At 39.8% G+C, this 24,693-nt stretch overlaps 1 long non-coding RNA gene and 1 pseudogene across 2 annotated transcripts in view; one reads left to right on the top strand and one right to left on the bottom strand.

Annotated features, from left to right (window-relative positions):
- Positions 1-24,693, bottom strand: part of LOC132420593 (uncharacterized) — an 88,464-nt gene that overhangs the window by 49,658 nt on the left and 14,113 nt on the right. The window contains exon 3 of one of the 2 annotated variants that reach the window (XR_009518390.1): positions 15,268-16,365. The exons of the other annotated variant lie outside the window; for it this stretch is intronic. This is a non-coding gene — a long non-coding RNA (uncharacterized lncRNA). Of the gene's footprint in view, positions 1-15,267; positions 16,366-24,693 lie in introns of those variants that run through there. 2 annotated transcript variants of the gene reach the window in all.
- Positions 4,339-6,287, top strand: LOC132421175 (52 kDa repressor of the inhibitor of the protein kinase-like; annotated as a pseudogene).

Below are 24,693 nucleotides of genomic sequence, written 5' to 3'. Positions count from 1 at the left end.
TCTGCGACTCTTCCTTTTTTCTTTCTCTTTGCCCTCTAGTTATTTACAGAACTCTTAGTGCTCATTAGCACCTTCAGCCCGGGCTGAAACATGGAAAATAATTATTTTCCAAATGATCATTTCCCATAGATCTGTCTTCATTTCTAGGCACCACCCCTGCATTGGTTTCCATACTACATTAGAGGGGATTATATTGTTCTCTTCCACATTTTATTGTTAACACAAGCTGGTACGGATGTGACTGTACACTTCTGTGGGTAGGCTACGTAGAGAAATGTACCGTTATTCATTTCCTGCCCATTCTTCTATACCAGAGAGACGTTTATTCTTATGCTGGAACAACTACTGACAGGCCACAAACATATTCAGAGACATTTAATCCACAGCGTCTCAGCGGCTAGGATAGGGCTGATGCTCCATTGGTAGCAGCTGCCGAGAGGTTCTGCGCCTCCCTGTTGTGTTAGAAATTATTTTTATGGCACATTTTCTGAAAACTATTAAGGTTTTATGGGCCTATAATCAACTCAGCTAGAGAAAACTGCTATACCCTACACAAGGAAATTTGGGGGAAAAGCAGTAGAATTCAGGGCCAAGTGGCTGTCCATAGTGTCTGACAAGAAAGATTATTCTAGAAATGATGAGATAGAGAGTAAACTCTGCCCAAAGATGAGTATGGTAAAATGTCAGAGAGGCTGTGTTAAGAAAGAGCATTTTTATTATAATGGGATATCAGTGTTCAGTGGAATGCAGAAGCTGCTCATTTTCTTCCTCCCCCATTTGTCTACTTTTTATCCTGGATTTGGACTCTTCCACGGCCAGACAGATCAGCCTCAATGCGGCAAAGCCTCTGGGGGCAGCCATTTCAGAGGCAGCAAGCAAAGATGAAGAGTCGGTGTGCAAGGTCAGTGTGCAAGGTCAGTGTAACAGAGGCTGCTTTCTTATTCTGAAATTCCTGGTTGATGGGAATGCTCTGCCACCCACTACTGGATGGCATCCAGGATGATTTCTGATTCTTCCAAGGAACTCGGTTTAGAGAATGAGTTAACACCCCCGTCTTTCCTTCACTCTCTAGAAGCCTTGCTGTAGACTAATAATTTCCGGTCATAGTTATAGAGCAAAGAAGCTTGGCTTTCATTACAATAGGGGCATAAAAATATTAATTTAGAAAAAAAAATGAATTCAGCTACTATGGTTGGATAAAAAGCCAATATGATGAGATTTGTTAAGTTCATAAATGACCTCAGGGCGGTAATCTGCAAATGGGAAACTGAGTCAACTCTGTGTGTCAATAGGAATGAGGCAGTTTCCCCTGTGCTGGTTCAAGTAGCCATCCCTACACTGGGGAACCTTAGGAAGAACCTGGGAAGTATTGGGTTGGCCAAAACGTTTGTTTGGGTTTTTCCGTAACCTCTTATGGAGAAACCCAAAAGAAAATTTTGGCCAACCCAATATACTCCATATAAAGTAAATTCCAGGGGCATTCACTGAAGCCAAAGCAAAACTAGTGTCCAGCCCAGAAAACTGACCCATATCATACCAGTATTTAGTTCTGGGGATTAATGGAAGTAGGAAGGAGAATACATTTTTATTGTTTACTTTGCCATCTTGTTTGCAGACTGCCTGGTTAATGTAGGTTACTTTGGGCATAGCAGCCACAGAAACTCTGAGTGCAGAGGGAAACAATTCTTGTGGGTATGGTAAGTAGCATATATCTTTCTCATTAGGTAATCTCAGATATTTTTATAAACACATCTCAGAGTCCCCAGAGCTCTGCTGGGTACAGAAGGTTTTTCAATAACTTTTTTTGTAGGAAATTTCCACAATGATAGAAACTCATCCCTGCCGTTCAGTTAACTTGAGGTTTTCCTAATGGTTGACTACTTAATTCTCCGAATTCAGGTTCCCACAGTAAAATAACTTGCTCCTTCTACTTCTAGGGTTGTTTCGTGAGTATCTGGTGTTCTTTCATCTGTGGCTGCCCACATCCAATTCTGATTATCGTTCTAGTTTGCATACAGCGGCACTTCTAATTTGTCCATGCACTGAAGGCTAGTGCTCTCTGAAATCCATGCCTTGATGACTGGTGACTTTGCTACCACTGCAAGGAGTGTGATGGATGTCTACATGTCTTCTGTTAAGCTTCTGGCAAAAGCCAGAGCACCAGACACTGAGGAATGTAAGTTTATAATATAGCATATCAGACATGTAATATGGTTATTCAACCGCCCCTTCTAGAGTACTGGATCCTGAACATGTATGCAGGCATTTCCTTACTGGTTTTAATGAGTGCTTTGGTTCTTTTTTTTTTTTTTTTTGCGGTATGCGGGCCTCTCACTGTTGTGGCCTCTCCCGTTGCGGAGCACAGGCTCCGGACGCACAGGCTCAGGGGCCTTGGCTCACGGGCCCAGCCGCTCCGCGGCATGTGGGACCCTCCCGGACCGGGGCACGAACCCGTGTCCCCTGCATCGGCAGGCGGATTCTCAACCACTGCGCCACCAGGGAAGCCTGTGCTTTGGTTCTTTAGGGAAGACAAAGGTAAAAGAATGAGGACCGCAGGGGAATTTTCCACTCAATTCCTAGAACACAAGTACCCTAAATGCAGTATTCTTTGGTCTAGTCTAATTTATCCCTAGGAACACTGTCTGAATATTAATAACTATCTTCAAGGTAGCCTAACTTTCCAGTAGTGTGTACCAGAAGCCACTATCATAAGGAATCCCTTTGGTGTACTTGTCCTGCATCCAGTCATGAACCTGTGGGGAGATGAGAGATTTCTAGTTTGTCTACAGACTGTAGGGTGGCTAAGGGACCTCTTACCTTCAGGGTAGACCCAGAAGATAAGCCTTTGGGGAAGAGGTTTTGTTTAGTCTTGTGTCAGCTGTTAAGGAGAATTCCAATGGGAGAGGTCTGCTCATCTGAGCATTTCTTTTCCCTTTGAAGAATTCCAGGGCATTCCAGTTTGGCTCAGAATACGTGGCGAATTGAAGTAAAAGCAGACCTTTCTCGGAGTAGCTGTGAGCTACAATAGTTTCACATCATCACCACCCAGGAATGATATGACAGAACTGTGTGGTTGTAGGAAATACTTCAAGAAAATATATTGAGATAATACCTTTTGTTTTTTGTTTTTTGCGGTATGCGGGCCTCTCACAGCCGTGGCCTCTCCCGCTGCGGAGCAACAGACTCCGGACGCGCAGGCCCAGCGGCCATGGCCCACGGGCGCAGCCGCTCCGCAGCATGTGGGATCCTCCCGGACCGGGGCACGAACCCCCATCCCCTGCATCGGCAGGCGGACTCTCAACCACCGTGCCACCAGGGAAGCCCAAGATAATATCTTTTAAAGTTTATGAATTTCTTTGTCCTCTAGGATTTACTGAGCTCAATCTCAGCTTATACTCAGACATTCTGATTTAATTATCTAGGATGGGGACCAGGGGTCCTGATGATCTGAATATGCAGCCTGCATTGAGAGCCACCAACTACCTAACCCCCTCATTCTACAGATGAGGAAATTGGGGGATTAATTAAAATGGCACCAATACAGCATATTGAAGTAAAAAAATTTTTTCATAAATATGTAGTTAATAATTTTTAAAACCTGAAACTTCTTGACCAAGGGAGACTTAACTGTCTAGACAACTGTTTACCATTTCCACTTTTTTGGGGGGTGGGGGAGGACTAAAGGTCTCCTTATCTCTGATATTTAACTCCGTGAACATGGATTAACCTCTCTAACCTTACTTTGAAAGAATTACCAGCCAAATATTTATCCACAGGAGCTGACACAAGCAAGTTTAAAAAGAAAAAAGAGGGACTTTCCTGCTGGTTCAGTGGTTAAGACTCTGCGCTCCCAATGCAGGGGGCATGGGTTCAATCCCTGCTCCTCAACTACTCAACTCTGCATCAGAGCACGAAAGCAGACACAGAACGGACATGGCTATGTTCCAATAACACTTTCTTTACATAGTCAGGTGGCAGGATGGATTAGGCATCAGGCCACTGTTTGCTGAGTCGGCAGGCGAACTCTCAACCACTGCGCCACCAGGGAAGCCCCTTATCTTTAACTCTTGAAGAGAATGGAAACAATACCTAAAAAACCTTTATTTGAAATTTCCTTAAAAGAACTTTTTTTTTTTAGATTTAAGTATAGTTGATTTACAATATTATATTAGTTTCAGGTGTACAACATAGTGGTTCAATACTTTTATAGAGTATACTCCATTTAAAGTTACTACAACATAATGGCTATATTTCCCTGTGCTGTACAGTATGTCCTTGTTTACTATTTATTTTATACATAGTAGTTTGTATTGAAATTTCAATTCTTATGTAAAACAAAACCTACCTCTGGATGGACATGAGGCTGATGAACTCCCATAAATTCTCTTAACTTCTGATAACTCTCAAGCATTGCAGAAGTCCAAGACAGATTCTGGTGAAGAGGTCCTGAGAGGCACTTTGAGACAACACCAGTTAACATACCGTTGGCAAACAGCAGAATCAGCTCCTAGAGATCCGTGAGAGCCTCATTCAGGAAGAAACCCTCAGGAAAGTGAGGGACTCGTGATTATGATGATGTGTGAACATAGCTGGGGAAGAACACCAGACCGTCCTGGTGAGGTTTGCTGAGGAATTTCATACTCAAGAGAAGAATCTGTAGGCTTCCTTCCTCAACAAGTTGATACAGAAATTCTGGTTGCGTAATTTCACACTGGGGTAACTGAGAAGTAGGGACTAAATATGGAGCACTGTCATGGCCAGGCAGACGTTGTATCCAGTAGATTTTCTTCAAAAATGAAAGTTGTTGCTTTAAGACTCGTAGGGAAGTATCCCTAAGCTGTCTACACACTCTGTTCTTCCTGTGCCTTACATATGTGGTTGGCAAAATCAGTGCCTGTTAGGGGCGTACCTGTTGCATTGGGAACAATTGAGGAAGGTTGTTCTTTTATCCATCAATTACCATGACTCTTTTAGAACTTGACAGTGTAATTTCTGTCTCTTCTCAGAATAATGAAAAGGGTAATGACCTGAAGGAAATTTATCATTCTCAGTGGACAGACAAGAATGATGCTTTTGAAATTTAAACAGATCTCCTGCAAGCACTTACTTTATGTTTAGATGGAATAACCATCTAGCTGGCTGAGCATTTGTCCTCTGCAGTGTATCAACAGATTTTTATTTCATTTTTGTCACTGTTGTCCTTTAAAGTGTCCTATCTTAACCTCTTTAAAAAGTCCTATCTTTTTCAAGAGTCTTTGGAGAAAATCTCCAGGGGCAAATCTTTGATGTTTTCTTTGCAGTCAGTAGAATGACTGCAGCGTTGCATTCACTAACGAGGCGATGGAAAATATTAAAACTTACCATGGATTTCGGTTTGAGGAAGCCATAAGTTTGATAACCAAACCTGATATTCAAATGAAACTCCCTGGGAAATTCCACAGAGTTCAGCAAGGTAACCCGGAATCTCAATTAACCTCTGAGACTTACTCTGAAGGATCCCTAAGTGTTCCAACAGTGGAGTTACTCGGGAACTTAAAGATACAGCTGACCCCTGAACAACACAGGTTTGAACTGCACAGGCCCACTTATACGGGATCTTTGCAACAATAAATACCACAGTACTACGTGATCCACAGTTGGGCAAATCCATGGATAGGAAGGAACTGTGGTTAGGGAGGGCTGATTGTGCAGATCGACTGCAGGCAATGTTGGTGCCCCTAACCCCCAAGTTGTTCAAGTACCAACTGTATATACTCAGAACAACACCCCAAAGCGTGTAAATGCTTATCTCTGGTACCATCGGTCACAGCTCAAATTCAACACATCAGAGGAATAGCATGCTGACGTGTACACAAGTGACTTAGCAAACCCTGACACACTCTCAGCCCAGCTCCACAATTGGAGAATCAAGCAGAAACACAGAAGGACAGAGGTAGAGCTTCCATCCACCCCTTATGAAGCCCTCCACCTGCCTGGCCTCAAGTGTTTTCCTAATGTTTATGCATTGCTGAAGGGCCTTTGCATTCTTCCTGTGATGGAGGTTGAGAATGAGCCCCAGGAAAATGGAGGAAAGCATCTCAAAGCACACCTGAGGAACACTTTGACAGACCTAAGCTCAAGTAACTTGGTTTTACTTAAAATGAATTTTTATATAAAACATGACCTGGATTTCATGGTAGACACATATATCAAACTATACAACTATGCTTCCTACAGATAATTCATAAACTATCAAAATACCTAAAAGAATGTTTAAAAATAGGTTTTCTCCTATATTTAATATTTGAAGGAAAAGCTGTAAGGTGCACGTAGGCACCTTAATCTTTGAATATTTTTGCCTACAGGGCTCTGACTGAATACATTAGCCATTGATAATCTACCTGTTTAAACAACCACCGTAAGCAATTATACCCCAATAAAGATGTTAAAAAAAAAAAACCACCGTTTTAACACTCACACTTTGAAAACTTATCTGGTCTTCCAGAAGATAGTACTGAAAGCGCCACATTTCATTTCTGCATGATCTCTGGTACCGGCACTCTGGAATTGTTCAAAGTCATTTCAAACATAGCATCTATTATCACTGTGGACCCAACTGTACTGAGTTATCAGTTCTTTGAAGGAATAAATTTTGGGGAGGTGGGGGAGGAAGGAATACATTTTATAAAATATTACAACGAATCTCACAACTGGCCTTTGACTAGTTGAAGGTTTAAGTATATTGTTAAACATTTGTAATGTACAGTGAAGGGAATTACCAGAGAGAGAGAAACTGTGAGCTGGTTAAACCGTGTAGTTTTGTCTTTATCAAGTGAACCTAAAGGAACAAGTTACAATTGAAGTTCAGATGAAGAGCCTACCACTGTTGTTCCACATCTGGTTGCTGCCATCTACGTTACTTTGTGGAGCCTACACCTTCTTTTATCATAACCTTTTTATCAGGTATATGTTAAACACTTCTGCATCACGCTCAAGACAGAATTAGAGGCAATGGGTACAACTGATTTACTGTTTTCTTCTGCTTTTTCTCTGACTACACTTACTTCATCTTGAGCTGGAAAACTTGCAAAAATAAATGTTTTGTGGTTCATTTAGGAATGACTGTATATATGGCTATTGTCTTTAGTGAGGAGAATAAATTTTATTTTAATCTAAATGAATTTTTATTTCATCTTATTTCAACGAAATAAGCTTATTTCAATATAAATAAAATATGGATTTGGCTTTTCAATAAATTTGTTTTAAAATTTCATTTTGAAAACATTGTGCCTAGATGAGTTTGCTGGTGAATTCTTCCAAACTTTGAATATGGAAAAAATTACACCAATTCTCTATAATCTCTTTCAGAAGACAGAAGCAGAGGAAATACTTCCTAACTGATTTTATGAGGCCAGAATTACCATGATATCAAAACTAGACAAAGACATTACAAGAAAAGGAAGAAACAGACTGATCTCTCTCATGAACATAAATGCAAAAATATTTAGCAAAATATTAGCAAACCAAGTCCAATAATGTATAAAAAGTATTATACACCATGACCAAGTGGGATTTATCCCAGGTATGCAAGATTGGTTCAACATTCAAAAATCAACTAATGTAGGGCTTCCCTGGTGGCACAGTGGTTGAGAGTCCGCCTGCTAATGCGGGGGACGTGGGTTCGAGCCCCGGTCCGGGAGGGTCCCACATACCGCGGAGTGGCTGGGCCTGTGGGCTGTGGCCGCTGGGCCTGTACGTCCGTAGCCTGTTCTCCACAGCGGGAGGGGCCACAGCAGTGAGAGGCCCGCGTACCGCAAAAAAAAAAAAACAAAAAAAAAAACCCAAAAATCAACTAATGTAATCCATCACATCAACAGGCTAAAGAAAATCACATGATCATATCAATAAATGCAGGAAAAACATTTGACAAAATCCAACACCCATTCCTAATAAAATCTATCAGAAAACTAGGAAAAGAGGGAAATATCCTCAACTTCATAAAGAACACCTACAGAATACAGCTAAAATACTTAATGGTGAGAAGGTAATTGTCTGTGTAGAAAATGTGAAAGAATCAACCAAAAAAATCCTGGAACTAATAAGCAATTATAGCAAGGTTGCAGGATACAAAGTTAATATACAAAAGCCAATCATTTTCTTATGTACCAGCAATGAAGAAGTGGAATCTAAAATGAAAAACACACTATCATTTACATTAGCACTCAAAAAATCTAATACTGAGGTATAAATCTAACAAAATATATGCAAGGTCTATATGAGGAAAAATACAGAACTCTGATGAACAAAATCAGAGAAGAGCTAAATAAATGGAGAGATATTCCATGTTCACAGACAGGAAGACTCAATATTGTCAAGATATCAGTTCTTTCCAACTTGCTCTATAGATTCAACACAATCACAATAAAAATCCCAGAAAGTTATTTTTGTAGATGTTGACAAACTGATTCTGAAGTTTCTATAAAGAGGCCAAAGACCCAGAATAGCCAACACAACATTGAAGGAGAAGAACGAAACTGGAAGACTGATACCACCAGACTTCAGGACTTACTATAAAGCTACAGTAATCAAAACAGAGTGGTATTGGCATAAGAATAAAGAAATAGATCAAGGGAACAGAGTACAGAGCCCAGAAACTGACCCACATAAATACAGTCAACTGATCTTCAATGAAGGAGCAAAGGTAATATAATAGAGCAAAGATAGTCTTCTCAACAAATGGTACTGGAACAACTGGACATACACATGCAAAAAAAAAAAAAAAAGGAATCTAGACACAGACCTTGTACCTTTCACCAAAACTAAATCAAAATGGATCACAGGCCTAAATGTAAATGCAAAAATATAAAACTCCTAGAAGATAACACAGGCGAAAATCCTAGTTGACCTTAGATACAGGGGTAACTTTTTAGATACACCAAAGGCATGATCCATGAAAGAGATAATTGATAACCTAGACTTCATTAAGATTAAAAACTTCTGCTCTGTGGAAGACAATGTCAAGAGAATAAGAAGACAAGCCACAGACAGACATATTTGCAAAAGACACATCTGATAAAGGACTATTGTCCAAAATATACAAAGAACCCTTAAAACGCAACAATAAGAAAACAAATAACCCAACTGAAAAATGGGCCAAAGACCTTAACAGACGCCTCATCAAAAAAGATGTACAGAAGGAAAATAAGCATATGAAAAGATGCCATCACAATATATGTCTTCAGGGATATGCAAATTAAAACAACAGTGAGATTGCCACAACTATCAGAATGGCCAAAATCCAGAAAACTGACAACACTAAATGCTGACAAATACGTAGAGCAACAGGAACTCTCATACATTGCAAAATGGTACAGCTGCTTTGGAAGACAGTTTGACAGTTACTTACAAAACTTAAAAAAAAAATACTTAAAAAAGTCAGCTTTATATTGAAGTATAATTGACATATAAAATTGTACCATACTTAAAAAGTATACACTGTGGTGATTTGATTACACGTATACTTTGTGAAAGGATTCCCCATCTAGTTAATTAACACATCCTCTTACCATATAATCCAACAATCACACTCCCTGGTACTTACTCAAAAGAGTTTAAACACTTATATGTACATAAAAACATGCACACAGATGTTTATAGCAGCTATATTCATAGTTGCCAAAAGTTGGAGCAACCAAATGTCCTTCGGCAGGCAAATCAATAAACTATGGTACATTTTAGTTATTTATTTTTGGCCACGCCACATGGCATGTGGGATCTTTGTTCCCTGACCAGGGATTAAACCCGCACCCCCTTCATTGGAAGCGTGGAGTCTTAACCACTGGGCCGCCAGGGAAGTCCCAATCTGTGGTACATTCAGACAATGGAATATTATTCAGTGTTAAAAAGAAATGAGCTATGAAAAGCCATGAAAAGACACAGAGGAAACTTAAGTACATGTTACTAAGTAAAAGAAGCCAATCTGTAAAAGCTACATACTCTATGATTCCAACAACATGACATTCTGGAAAAGGCAAAACTATGGAGATAGTAAAAAGATCAGTGATTGCCAGGGGTTAGGGTGGAAGGAGGGACCAAGAGGTGGAGTACAAAAGACTTAGTGCAGTGACAATACTCCGTAATGCTATAATGGTGGATACACGTCATTATACATTTGTCAAACCCATATAACGTACAACACTAAAAGGGAAAGCTAATGCACGCTGTGGACTCTGGGTGATTATTATACGTCAATGACGTTCAATGATTGTAACAAATGTACCACTCTGGTGGGGGGATGTTGATAGTGGAGGAGGCTGTGGGTGGGCAGGAAGGAAGAATATGGTAAATCTTGCCTTTTCTGCTCAATTTTGCTGTGAATCTGAAACTGCTCTAAAAAAATAAAGTCTAGTTTTTAAAAATTTAATTCACAGAGTGATTTTTTAAAAATATTTATTTATTTACTTATTTGGCTGAGCTGGGTCTTAGTTGCCACACAATCTTTGTTGCTGCGTGTGGGGTCTTTTAGTTGTAGCATGTGAACTCTTAGTTGCAGCACGTGGGATCTAGTTCCCTGACCAGGGATCAAACCCGGGCCCCCTGCATTGGGAGCACAGAGTCTTAGCCACTGGACCACCAGAGAAGTCCCTCATAGAGTGATTTTAACAGAGTTTATGTGATAAAGAGCACCCCAAATATCTAAGCACATTTTTTTTCTCTTTTGTAAAACTCAGTGGCCTCACTGAAGGCAGAGAAACTAGTTATGAGTCTATTAGAAATGATCATACCTGAAAAGCATATTTCTTCAATCAGTAGGTCTCCAAAGACAAATCTAGAACCAACTATGGTACTGTTCAGGAAAATCTGGGTGGGGGGTGGGGGGCGAAGAGCTATATAGTTAATACACAATCTCTCTAACCTCTAGATGAGGGTTCTCAACAGGGGACCATGGACTCCTGTGACATCCATAGATCAAGGCAGTCCTTGAACTCTATGAAACTTTGTAACATTTTCATGTATGTGCATTTTCATGGTTTTTTAAAAATCAGATTCTAAAAGGATTCCATGACACAAAAAAGGTTAAGAACTACTAGCTAAATTATGTTCTTTTTACCCACGTTTAATCTGCTTTTTAAAAAGTAGACCTAAGTAACTCTTTGGAGAATGAAAAAAACTACCACAACAGGAATATTGGGCACCCGAAATTGTGGAAAAACTGCTAGGTACAGCACGTTTCATTGGATGAACCTAAGAATCATGCGGAAAATCAAAATAATCTGGTCCTACTCAACTAGGTGCTGACGATAGGAAAAAAACTCAAAACTTTTCTCTTTTTTCCTCTTTATGCCTTTTGTCATCCTGTAAGGATCATGGGACCTTCCTTAGCAGAGGAATATCTCCTACATCAAATCAGAACTATTGGGACTTCCCTGGTGACACAGTGGTTAGGAATTCGCCTGCCAATGCAGGGGACACAGGTTCAAGCCCTGGCCCGGGCAGATCCCACGTGCCGCGGAGCAACTAAGCCCGTGTGCCACAACTACTGAACCTGCGCTCTAGAGCCCATGAGCCACAACTACTGAGCCTGCGTGCCACAACTACTGAAGCCCGCGTGCCACAACTACTGAAGCCCACGGGCCTAGAGCCTGTGCTCCACAACAAGAGAAGCCACTGCAATGAGAAGCCTGCACACTGCAACAAAGAGTAGCCCCCGCTCGCTACAACTAGAGAAAGCCCACGCACAGCAATGAAGACCCAACGCAGCCAAATGAATGAATGAATTAATTAATTAATTAAAAAAAAATCAGAACCATTATCTGGTAATGTTGGTATTTGGATTAAATGAATACATTGGCTCAAGGCCTGGAAATATTAGGGATGGATAAGCCAGCAGCTGATGGGTGTGACAATATCACGCCATATTGATATGGCCTACTCATAATTCCATAAATGCCTCACTCTGAACTCTTCAGCATTAGAACGTATAATTCTCCTTTGTGTTGAATGGGAAGACTATGTTTTTACCATGAAGTTCAAGTCATTTTTAGGATATCATCTTCCACACCACAACTCTTGCCTAATATCATTTCCTTTATAGTGTGACTGAAGTGTGGTTTTTTTGTTTTTTTGGTTTTTTTCGGTTCGCGGGCCTCTCACTGTTGTGGCCTCTCCCGTTGTGGAGCACAGGCTCCGGACGCGCAGGCTCAGCGGCCATGGCTCACGGGCCCAGCCGCTCCGTGGCATGTGGGATCTTCCCAGACCAGGGCACGAACCCACGTCCCCTGCATCGGCAGGCGGACACCCAACCACTGCACCACCAGGGAAGCCCGAAGTGAGAATTTTTTTGTACAGAGTTCACTAAAATCCTGATGCAGTTTACCTTTTGTTAATTTATTAGAAGCAAAATCCATAGTAATTTATGCCTTTCTGTTATATAAAACCATATCTACCCCAAACGATTCATTTGTAATTTGACATGAATTATATTACTTTTCACTTTCCAAACATCTTGCTTAGGCCAATATTAAAGTAGCTTAAAGGCCCAAAGCATACAGAAAAATGGGAATATGACCCTGAAGAACTTTAAATACCAAGATGAAACTAAATTAGAATAATGGGCTGTGGGTTATAATACATTATTACATTATAATAATATATTAGTAAATATAGTCATAGTAAGCTTAAGAGAAGTAATTTTATTTATTGATCTTCATAGTCTCTACAGAACTTAGCACAGTGTCTAGAACAAAGTAGATTCCAAAAGAGTCTGATAAATAATCTCTTAAATATTTATTTTCTTTGCTTGCCTGTATTTATGTTAACAGAAAAATTCTGAATTGTTGGGCCCCAAATTCAGTTGAGGTATCGCTAGTTTAGTCCTATATTTTCTATAGCCATCTTTATATTGTGTTGTAGCAAGACCCTTAAGAATTTCACTTCTGTATTTTATCATGGGGACATAATCTGAAAGTCAACAAAACTGTATGCACAATGATATCTGTAAAATCCTTAATTATAAAAGCAAACACTGAAAATAACTTAAGTGTCAACAATGGGAAAATGGCTAACTAGTTACAATGGAATGCTTAAAGTAAGTTTTATTTAATTAAATAAATTACATTAAGAATATAATTAATTTTAACAACATTAAGGTAATGTTTATATGATAATATTAAGTAAAAAAAAAGGCTACAAAAATGTATATACATTTTACATATCAACTATGTAAAAAATATACAAAGGAAAAAAGTTGGAAAGAAAACGTAATTCATCAGTTTAAAGATATATTCTCTACCACACACATTTTCTATAATTGGGATTCATTGTATCACCAAGTATATATTAACTGTAGTACCCTTGTTTTTCTAAAAGGTTGTTGGAATATTTGAATTTCCTTTCATGCCTTACTTTTTTAATGTCAATTGGTTATCTGGGTAGTGGGCCATTTTGTGGGTAATGGGTCATTTTGTGCTTTCCTGTATTTAAAAAAAAAACCCTATATTTAAATTTTTTAAGAAAATTAGTGTTATGGGAAATACTAGCCAAAGTCTCTAACACTATGATGTATATATTTTTTTCATTTTTCTTCTGGAAAGAAGATGAAGTTAACAAATTATGATCATGAAGTAATTTTTACCAGGATTTGTGTGACCTTTCTAAGAAAGTAAATACATATATATCAATAAGGAAAAAGTACATGCAGTTTCGCAGAATGTCCATGAGAAGTCATACATCTTTCTTTGTTAATGCTCACTTGCTATTTAATGTTTCTATTAGAAAGTTGAGAGAGACTTGCCCCTTAGTACTTTGAATGAGGCTACAAAGTTGTGTGAATGTCCATGTTGAAACTGCCGCAAGTGAGGAATAAGAGTTAAGTATACACTGTCACCAAGCGCCCACAGTATTTGCTTGGTGGAGGTATTAAAGGGATCAGACCCATTGCCCTCTTCCTTGAAGCTGTCACTCAATACTGCGCGGGAAGTTGGGCTGTAGGTTGTCCAGCAAGCACTGTCCAGCTCTAGGAGCACGCAAGCCATGTCAGCTTGGGTGGCCCTGGACTACACAAATATTTGAGATAGTCTCATCTTTGTCAGGAGACTAAATGCAATGCAAATAAGACAAAAAGTTTGCTTAGAAATGTCTTAGAGAATAAAGGGAACATTTTTAAAATGTTTGAATGCTTTTTGCTTTTTTAATATCCTAAAATTTCCATTTCATTTCATTTAAAAGCTGTGTCCAGAGACAGGAGATCATCCTGATTTTTGGCAAGGTTCTAAATGGCTAGGCAACTATCCTAACATAATTTATTTACTAATTAATCTTTTCCACATTGATTTGAAATAATGCCTGTATCATTTACAAAATTCCCATATACACATTCTATTTTTAGACTCCCAATACTATTCCACTGAAGTGTAGATTTCTTGGCATAACATACCAAATTGTTTCAAGCATTATAGCTTCATGATTAAATATCCAATTGGGTCAGTGTATTAGTTATCTATTGTTGCATAACAAGTAACCCCTGAAATTCAGCATCATAAAACAACATTACCTCACACAATTGTAAGGAATCTGGGGGCAGCTTAGATGGGTGGTTCTGCCTCAGAGTCTCACAAGGTGGCTATCCAGGTGTAGGATGGGGCTGAAGTCATCTCAAGGCTTGACTGGGCTGAAGGAGCCACTTCTAAGGTCACCCACATTGTTGTTGGACAGGGATTGGTTCCTCACTTGATGCTGGCCAGAGGTTTTAGTTCCTTGCCACATAGGTCTTTCCACAGGGCTGCTCACAATATGGCAGCTTGTATCCTCCAGGGTGAGAGACCAGGGGATGGGGGGATGTCCAAGGCAGAAGCCTGTCTTTTATAACCTAATCTTGAAGCTGACATATCCTTACCTCTGTCATATGTTACGGGTCACACAGACCAATTAATCTGTAAATTAATAGTGTTCCAGATTTTAAAAAGTATAGCATTCTCAGTTAAATATAATTTTCAGATAAACATCAAAATTTAGTATATCACAATAAAGTGAGTCACATGAATTTTTCGGTTTCCTAGTGCACGTATAAGTTATGTTTACACTATAATGTAGTCTAGTAAGTGAGCAATAGCATTATGTCTGAAAAAACAATGCACATACCTTAATTTAAAAATACGGTTGGACAGCATTTTACCCATAGAACTTCTTTCAAAATCAGAGTCAATCCTCTTAAACCCTGGCACTGCTTTATCAACTAACTTTATGTAATACAGTAAGTCCCCTACATACGAATGAGTTCTGTTCCGAGAGTGCGTTCGTAAGTCCAATTTGTTCGCTAAGTCCAACAAAGTTAGCCTAGATACCCAACTAACACAATTGGCTACACAGTACTGGACTGTAATAGGTTTATAATACTTTTCACACAAATAATACATAAAAAAAACCACGAAAAATAAAGAAGACATTTTTAATCTTACAGTACAGTACCTTGAAAAGTACAGTAGTATAGTACAACAGCTGGCATACAGGGGCTGGCATGGAGTGAACAGGCGAGAAGAGTTACTGACTGGAGGAGGGAGAGGTGGTGGGATCACCAGCAATAGGAGACGGAGGGCAAGATGCAATTTCACTCACGCCCGACACTGTCAGCACAGGTTCTGGTTGCTCGCTGGATTCAATTCTATCTATCCTCTTGAAAGAACGATCCAGTGATGTCTGAGTAGTAGCTTTTTTTTCTTGTCAGAAATGACACGGTAGCACTGGATTGCATTCTGAACGGCCGCTGCAACCTTCGTGTACCATTCTATGTTCGGGTCCTGTGCCTCAAAAACTAACAGTGCCTCCTCAAATAAAGAAAATCCCCTTGATATTTCCTGCGTCATGAATCTCTTCGGTTCTTCAGTTACTTCTTCTTCCTGTTGTCTCTCTTCGTCCTTTCTCTGGGCCTCCAATTCCATCAGATCTTCACTAGTATGCTCTTCGTGTTGCACAGCCAGGAGTTCAATGAAGTCGTCCTCTTGCAGATCTAGCTCCACCTTCTCTCTGAGGGTCACTAAGTTGCTGAAGAGCTCTTTGGACTCCTCATCCACCTTCTCAAATACACGAAAATCATGAACAAAGGTTCTTCCAAACCCCATTCACGGTGACGGCCATAACCTCACACCAAGCAAAATCAATGGTTTTTATGGCCTTGTAGATGTCATAGTCCTTCCAAAATTGTCACAAGGTTGTTTCTGATTCGTCACTTGCCGTTACCGCCTGACGAAAAGTATTATGTAAATAATATTTCCTGAAAGTCACTGTAACTCCCTGGTCCATAGGTTGGATGAATGACACAGTATTCGATGGCAGATGCACTACTTTGACGTTGGGATGAAAGTCATCCATGAATGGGGGTAGCCCAGAGCACTGTTGAGCAGCAAAAGAATGTTGAATGGGACATCATTCTCCAAGCAATATTCCTCTACCTCTGGGATAAAGTGGTGGAAAAACCAGTGCTGGAAAATGGCCTGTGTAACCCAGGTTTTGGGGTTACTCTTCCACACAACAGGAAGAGAGCCCTTGGCTATGTTTTTAAGGGCTCTTGGGTTCTCTGAATGATAAACTAAGAGAGGTTTCAGCTTCATATCACCAGAAGCATTGCCACCAAACAACAGAGTTAGCCTATCCTTTGCTGTTTTATAGCCTGGCAACCACTTTTCCTCCTTACTGATATAACTTTGGTCTGGCATCCTCTTCCAGTACAATCCTGACTCATCCACAATGAAAACCTGTGCCTTCATCAATAATTTCGCAAAGTGTTTCAGGAAATTCCTGGGCAGCTACCATACCTGCATTCGCTACTTCACCACATACTTTTTTTTTTTTTTTTGGAGTAAGATTGCTTTACAATGTTGTGTTAGTTTCTTCTGTATAACGAAGTGAATCAGCTATATGTATACATATATCCCCTCCCTCTTGGACCTCCCTCCAATCCCCACCCCCATCCCACCCAGCTAGGTCATCACAGAGCACCAAACTGAGCTCCCTGTGCTTTATACCAGGTTCCCACTAGCTATCTATTTTACACACAGTAGTGTATTTATGTCAAACCTAATCTCCCAATTCATCTCACCCTCTCCTTCCCGCCCTGTGTCCACACGTCCTTTCTCTACATCTGCATCTCTATTCCTGCCCTGGAAATAGGTTCATCTGTACTATTTTTCTAGATCCCACGTATATGCAGTAACATACGATATTTGTTTTTCTCCTTCTGACTTACTTCACTCTGTATGACAGATTCTAGGTCCATCCACATCTCTACAAATGACCCAATTTCATTCCTTTTTATGGCTGAGTAATATTCCATTGTATATACGTGCCACACCTTCTCTATCCATTCATCTGTCAATGGGCATTTAGGTTGCTTCCATGAGCTGGCTATTGTAAATAGTGCTGCGATGAACACTGGGGTGCATGTGTCTTTTTGAATTATGGTGTTCTCTGGGTATATGCCCAGTAGTGGGATTGCTGGGTCATATGGTAATTCTATTTTTAGTTTTTCAAGGAACCTCCATACTGTTCTCCCTAGGGGCTGTATCAATTTACATTCCCACAAACAGTGCAGGAGGGCTCCCTTTTCTCCACACCCTCTCCAGCATTTACTGTTGGTAGATTTTTGATGATGGCCATTCTGACCAGTGTGAGGTGATGCCTCATTGTAGTTTTGATTTGCATTTCTCTAATAATTAGTGATGCTGAGCAGTTTTTCATGTGCTTCCTGGCCATCTGTATGTCTTCTTTGGAGAAATGTCTATTTAGTTCTTCTGCCCATTTTTGGATTGGGTTGTTTGTTTTTTTGATATTGAACTGCATGAGCTGATAATATATTTTGGAGATTAATCCTTTGTCCATTGATTCGTTTGCAAATATTTTCTCCCATTCTGAGGGTTGTCTTTTCATCTTGTTTATAGTTTCCTTTGCTGTGCAAAACGTTTTAAGTTTCATTAGGTCCCATTTGTTTAGTTTTGTTTTTATTTTCATTACTCTAGGAGGTGGGTCAAAAAAGATCTTGCTGTGATTTATGCCAAAGAGTGTTCTTCCTATGTTTTCCTCTAAGAGTTTTAGAGTGTCTGGTCTTACATTTACGTCTTTAACGCATTTTGAGTTTATTTTTGTGTATGGTGTTAGGGAGTGTTCTAATTTCATTCTTTTACATGTAGCTGTCCAGTTTTCCCAGCACCACTTATTGAAGAGACTGTCTTTTCTCCATTGTATATCCTTGCCTCCTTTGTCATAGATTAGGTGACCATAGATGCATGGGTTTATCTCTGGGCTTTCTATCCTGTTCCATTGATCTATATTTCTGTTTTTGTGCCAGTACCATGTTGTCTTGATTACTGTAGCTTTGTAGTATAGTCTGAAGTCCAGGAGCCTGACTCCTCCAGCTCCGTTTTTTTCCCCTCAAGACTGCTTTGGCTCTTCAGGGTCTTTTGTGTCCCCATACAAATTTTCAGATTTTTTGTTCTAGTTCTGTAAAAAATGCCATTGGCAATTTGATAGGGATGGCATTGAATCCGTAGATTGCTTTGGGTAGTATAGTCATTTTCACAATATTGACTCTTCCAATCCGAGAACATGGTATATCTCTCCATCTGTTGGTATCATCTTTAATTTCTTTCATCAATGTCTTATAGTTTTCTGCATACAGGTCTTTTGTCTCCCTAGGTAGGTTTATTCCTAGGTGTTTTATTCTTTTTGTTGCAATGGTAAATGAGAGTGCTTCCTTAATTTCTCTTTCAGATTTTTCATCATTAGTGTATAGGAATGCAAGAGATTTCTGTGCATTAATTTTGTATCCTGCAACTTTACCAAATTCATTGATTAGTGCTAGTAGTTTTCTGGTGGCATCCTTAGGATTCTCTATGTATAGTATCATGTCATCTGCAAACAGTGACAGTTTTACTTCTTCTTTTCAGATTTGTATTCCTTTTATTTCTTTTTCTTCTCTGATTGCTGTGGCTAGGACTTCCAAAACTATGTTGAATAATGGTGGTGAGAGTGGACATCCTTGTCTTGTTCCTGATCTTAGAGGAAATGCTTTCAGTTTTTCACCATTGAGAATGATGTTTGCTGTGGGTTTGTCATATATGGCCTTTATTATGTTGAGGTAGGTTCCCTCTATCCCACTTTCTGGAGAGTTTTTATCATAAATGGGTGTTGAATTTTGTCAGAAGCTTTTTCTGCATCTATCAAGATGATCATATGGTTTTTATTCTTCAATTTGTTAGTATGGTTTATCACATTGATTGATTTGCATATATTGAAGAATCCTTACATCGCTGGGATAAATCCCACTTGATCATGGTGTATGATCCTTTTAATATGTTGTTGGATTCTGTGTGCTAGTATTTTGTTGAGGATTTTTGCGTCTATATTCATCAGTGATATTGGTCTGTAATTCTCTTTTTATGTAGTATCTTTGGTTTTGGTGTCAGGGTGATGGTGGCCTCATAGAATAAGTTTGGGAGTGTTCCTTCCTCTGCAATTTTTTTGGAAGAGTTTGAGAAGGATGGGTGTTAGCTCTTCTCTAAATGTTTGATAGAATTTACCTGTGAAGCCATCTGGTCCTGGACTTTTGTTTGTTGGAAGATTTTTAATTATAGTGTCAGTTTCATTACTTGTGATTGGTCTGTTCATATTTTCTATTCCTTCCTGGTTCAGTCTTGGAAGGTTATACCTTTCTAAGAATTTGTCCATTTCTTCCAGGTTGTCCATTTTATTGGCATAGATTTGCTTCTAGTAGTCTCTTAGGATGCCTTGTATTTCTGCAGTGTCTTTGTAACTTCTCCTTTTCCATTTCTAACTTTATTGATTTGAGTCCTCTCCATTTTTTTCTTGATGAGTCTGGCTAATGGTTTATCAATTTTGTTTATTTTCTCAAAGAACCAGCTTTCAGTTTTATTGATCTTTGCTATTGTTTTCTTTCTTTCTATTTCATTTATTTCTGCTCTGATCTTTATGATTTCTTTCCTTCTGCTAAATTTGGGTTTTGTTTGTTCTTCTTTCTCTAGTTCCTTTAGGTGTAAGGTTAGATTGTTTATTTGAGATTTTTCTTGTTTCTTGAGGTGAGATTGAATTGCTATAAACTTCCCTCTTAGAACTGCTTTTACTGCACCCCATAGGTTTTGGGTCATCGAGTTTTCATTTTCATGTGTGTTTCTATGCACTTTTCTTTATTTCCTCTTTGATTTCTTCAGTGATCTCTTGGTTATTTAGCAGCACACTGTTTATACTCCATGTATTTGTGTTTTTTACAGGGTTTTTTTCCCCTGTAATTGATTTCTAATCTCATAGCACTGTGGTCAGAAAAGATGCTTGATACAATTTCAGTTTTCTTAAATTTTCCAAGGCTTGATTTGTGACCCAAGATGTGATCTATCCTGGAGAATGCTCTGTGAGCACTTGAGAAGAAACTGTATTCTGCTGCTTTTGGGTGGAATGTCCTGTAAATATCAGTTAAATCTATCTGGTCTATTGTGTCATTTAAAGTTTGTATTTCCTTATTTATTTTCTGTCTGGATGATCTGTCCATTGGTGTAAGTGGGGTGTTAAAGTCCCCCACTATTATTGTGTTACTGTCAATTTCCCCTTTTATGGCTGTTAGCATTTGCCTTATGTATTGAAGTGCTCCTATGTTGAGTGCATAAATATTTATAATTGTTATATCTTTTTCTTGGGTTGATCCCTTGATTAACCCAAGATCATTATGTGGTGTCCTTCCTTATCTCTTGTAACAGTCTTTATTTTAAAGTCTATTTTATCTGATATGAGTATTGCTACTCCAGCTTTCTTTTGATTTCCATTTGCATGGAATATCTTTTTCCTTCCCCTCACTTTCAGTCTGTATGTGCCCCTAGGTCTGAAGTGGGTCTCTTGTAGACAGTATATATATGGGTCTTGTTTTTGTATCCATTCAGCCAGTCTGTGTCTTTTGGTGGGAGCATTCAATCCATTTACATTCAAGGTAATTATTGATATGTATGTTCCTATTACCACTTTCTTGTTTTGAGTTTGTTTTTGTGGGTCTTTTTTTTAATATTATCTATCTCTATATATATTTATTTATTTATTTTATTTATCTGGCTGCATTGGGTCTTCAGTTGCGGCACGCAGGCTCTTCATTGCAGTGTGCAGGCTTCTCTCTAGTTGTGGTGCACAGGCTCCAAAGTATGCTGGCTTAGTTGCTCTGCAGCATGTGGGATCTTAGTTCCCCAACCAGGGCCCAAACCTGCATCCCCTGCATTGGAAGGTGGTTTCTTAATAACTGGACCACCAGGGAAGTCCCTGCCTTTTTCTTCTCTTGTGTTTCCTGCTTAGAGAAGTTCCTTTAGCATTTGCTACAAAGCTGGTTTGGTGGTGCTGAATTCTCTTAGCTTTTGCTTGTCTGTAAAGCTTTGATTTCTCCATCGAATCTGAATGAGATCCTTGCTGGGTAGAGTAACCTTGGTTGTAGGTTTTTCCCTTTCATCACTTTAAATATATCCTGCCACTCCCTTCTAGCCTGCAGAGTTTCTGTTGAAAAATCAGCAATAACCTATGGGGATTCCCTTGTATGTTATTTGTTGCTTTTCCCTTGCTGCTTTTAATTTTTTTCTTTGAATTTAATTTTTGTTAGTTTGATTAATATGTGTGTCTTGGTGTGTTTCTCCTAGAGTTTATCCTGTATGGGACTCTCTGTGATTCCTGGACTTGGGTGGCTATTTCCTTTCCCATGTTAGGGAAGTTTTCGACTATAATCTCTTCAAATATTTTTTCAGACCGTTTCTCTTTCTCTTCTTCTTCTGGGACCCCTATAATTCGAGTGTTGGTGCATTTAATGTTGTCCCAGAGGTGTCTGAGACTGTCCTCAATTCTTTCCATTCTTTTTTCTTCATTCTGCTCCTCAGCAGTTATTTCCACCATTCTATCTTCCAGCTCACTTATTCGTTGTTCTGTCTCAGTTATTCTGTTATTGATTCCTTTAGAGTATTTTTCATTTCCGTTATTGCATTGTTCATCACTATTTGTTCTATAGTTCTTCTAGGTCTTTGTTAAACATTTCTTGTATTTTCTCGATCCATGCCTCCATTCTATTTCTGAGATTTTGGATCACATTTACTATCATTACTCTGAATTGTTTTTCAGGTAGGTTGCCTATTTCCTCTTCATTTATTTGGTCTTCTAGGTTTTTACCTTGCTCCTTCATCTGTAACATACATTTTTGTCACTTCATTTTTTTTTTTGATGGGTGGGGCTGTGTTCCTGTCTTAGCAACTGTTTGGCCTCAGGTGTCCAGCATTGGGGTTTGCAGGCAGTTGGGTAGAGCCAGGTCTTGGTTCCAAGATAAGGACCTCCAGGAGACCTCACCCTGATTAATATTCCCTGGGGTTTGAAGTTCTCTGTTAGTCCAGTGGTTTGGACTCCCACCACAGGAGCTCAGGCCCAACCCCCAGTCTGGGAGCCTGCAAGCTGCTTGGTTTGACCAAAACAAAAGGTGGGGGGGCAGAACAATAACAAAGAATTAAAAATAAAATAAAATAAGAAAAATTAAAAAATTTATTAGAAAAAATAAAAATATAAGTGAAACAACAGCAAGGTAAAACAGAACCACAACAGCAAAAAAAAAAAAAAAAAAAAAAAAAAAAAGCCAGAAAATGCCTTGGCCATGTGGGGCAGGGCTTTGGCGGAAGCAGGGCTTTGGCATGGGGTGCGGCCAGAGGGGGCTTCAGAGCGCAGATCAGGACCTCAGCAGGCTCCCTGGGGCCCAAATGGGTGGGGGAAATGCTGGCCCATTCCCTCCTATCCCTCAGGGGTCTCTTTCCATATCCACTGATCTCACTGTGGGTGGGCCCCTCCCGAGCGTGGGAACCCTTCCCCTCCCACAGCCGCCCTTCAGGGGCACAGGTCCTGTCCCGCCTCCACTTCTCCTCCCCACTTCTCCCCCCCCACATCCTACCCGGTCGCTCGGGGGTTCCTCCCGTCCCCTTAGGTGTCCAAGGTCCCCCACCAGCACCTGGTAGGTGCCCTAGTTGTGAGGAGATGCAAACTCCACGTCCTCCTATTCCTCCATCTTGACCTCCCCAGTTTCTCGCCATTTACCTTTACATTGTGAAGGCTGGCTCTAGCCTTGAACCAATGAAACCTGCCACGGCTGGCATGAAAAGATGCGCTCTCTGATTATTTGCTGTGCTTCTTCTTCAAGTCTTCATAAAGGCTTTTAGCTTTCTCTTGAATCAGCATTAAGCTGAGCAGGACTCAATGCTGATGCTGATCCTGCATCCACACACTGAGAAGCTTCTCCATCTCCTCCGTCACTTGTCCACACTTCTTCAGTATTATTGTCAACATCATCGGCACAGCAGACTTCACATGTTCCATGATCTTGTCCTTGTTCTTTAGAACTGTGCCAATGGTGGAACGATTCATGTTATAGTAATGAGTGGCAGCTACCATCTTTTTGCCTCTCTCCACTCTCTCAATTATTTTCAGTTTGTTTACATCGTTATCGCTTGATGTTTCTTAGCAGTACCAGCTACATCACCACTGCTTTTACGCTTGTTTCCGGACATCCTGGGCTTGAAATAAAGATATTGTACTACTGTACTCTATACAGTACTGTAAAGTACACAAAAGCACCACCACTTGTAGAGGATGCATGCACGTGACAATGTACACCAGACACGTGAACTTACTTACATGATTGGACATGCAAATTCACGTTCGCATCTTTGAAAGTTCACAACTTGAAGGTTCATACTTAGGGGACTTACTGCATTCTAAATCCTCTGTGGTCATTTCAACAATCTTCACAGCATCTTTACCAGGAGTAGATTTCATCTCAAGAAATCACTTTCTTTGTTCATCCATAAGAAACAACTCTTCATCCACTCAAGTTTTATCATGAGATGGCAGCAATTCAGTCACATCTTCAGGCTCCACTTCTAATTCTAGTTCTCTTGCTATTTCTTGCTACCACATCTGCTGAAGCCTTAAACTCCTCAAAGTCATCCATGAGGGTTGGAATCAACTTCTTCCAAACTCCTATGGTTATTGATATATTGACCTTTCCCATGAATCATGAAAGTTCTTTTTTTTTTTTTTTCCTTTCAGGAGAAGGAAAGATTGATTTATTACTTGCAGCTAGTAAGGAGAACACCTGGTGATCTTTCCCAAAACAGTGTCTCCACAAATGTTCTTAATGGCATCCAGAATGGTGAATCCTTTCCAGAAAGCTTTCTATTTAGTTTACCCAGATCCATCAGAGGAATCACTATCTATGGCAGCTACAACCTTACAAAATGTGTTTCTTAAATAATAAGATTTGAAACTGTTAATTACTCCTTGATCCACGGGCAGCAGAATGGATGTTATGCTAGCAGGCATGAAAACAACATGAGGGACTTCCCTCGTGGTGCAGTGGTTAAGACTCAGAGCTCCCAATACAGTGGGTACGGGTTTGATCCCTGGTCAGGGAACTAAGATCCCACATGCCACTCAGCGCAGCCAAAACAAAAAACAAAAAAAAACCATGAATCTCATTGTACATCTCCATCAGAGCTCTTGGGTGACTGGGTCCATTGTCAATAAGAGTAATATTTTGAAATGAATCTTTTTTTCTGAGCAGTAGGTCTCAACAGTGGGCTCAAAATATTCAGTAAACCATGTGGTCAACTGATGTGATGTCATCCAGGCTTTGTTGTTCCATTTACACAGCAC

This window comes from Delphinus delphis, chromosome 2 (genome assembly GCF_949987515.2).
Source record: "Delphinus delphis chromosome 2, mDelDel1.2, whole genome shotgun sequence".
In the NCBI taxonomy this organism is placed as follows: domain Eukaryota; kingdom Metazoa; phylum Chordata; class Mammalia; order Artiodactyla; family Delphinidae; genus Delphinus; species Delphinus delphis.
The sequence above is the reverse complement of the archived record's forward strand: the minus strand, read 5'-3'. Positions and strand labels throughout refer to the sequence as shown.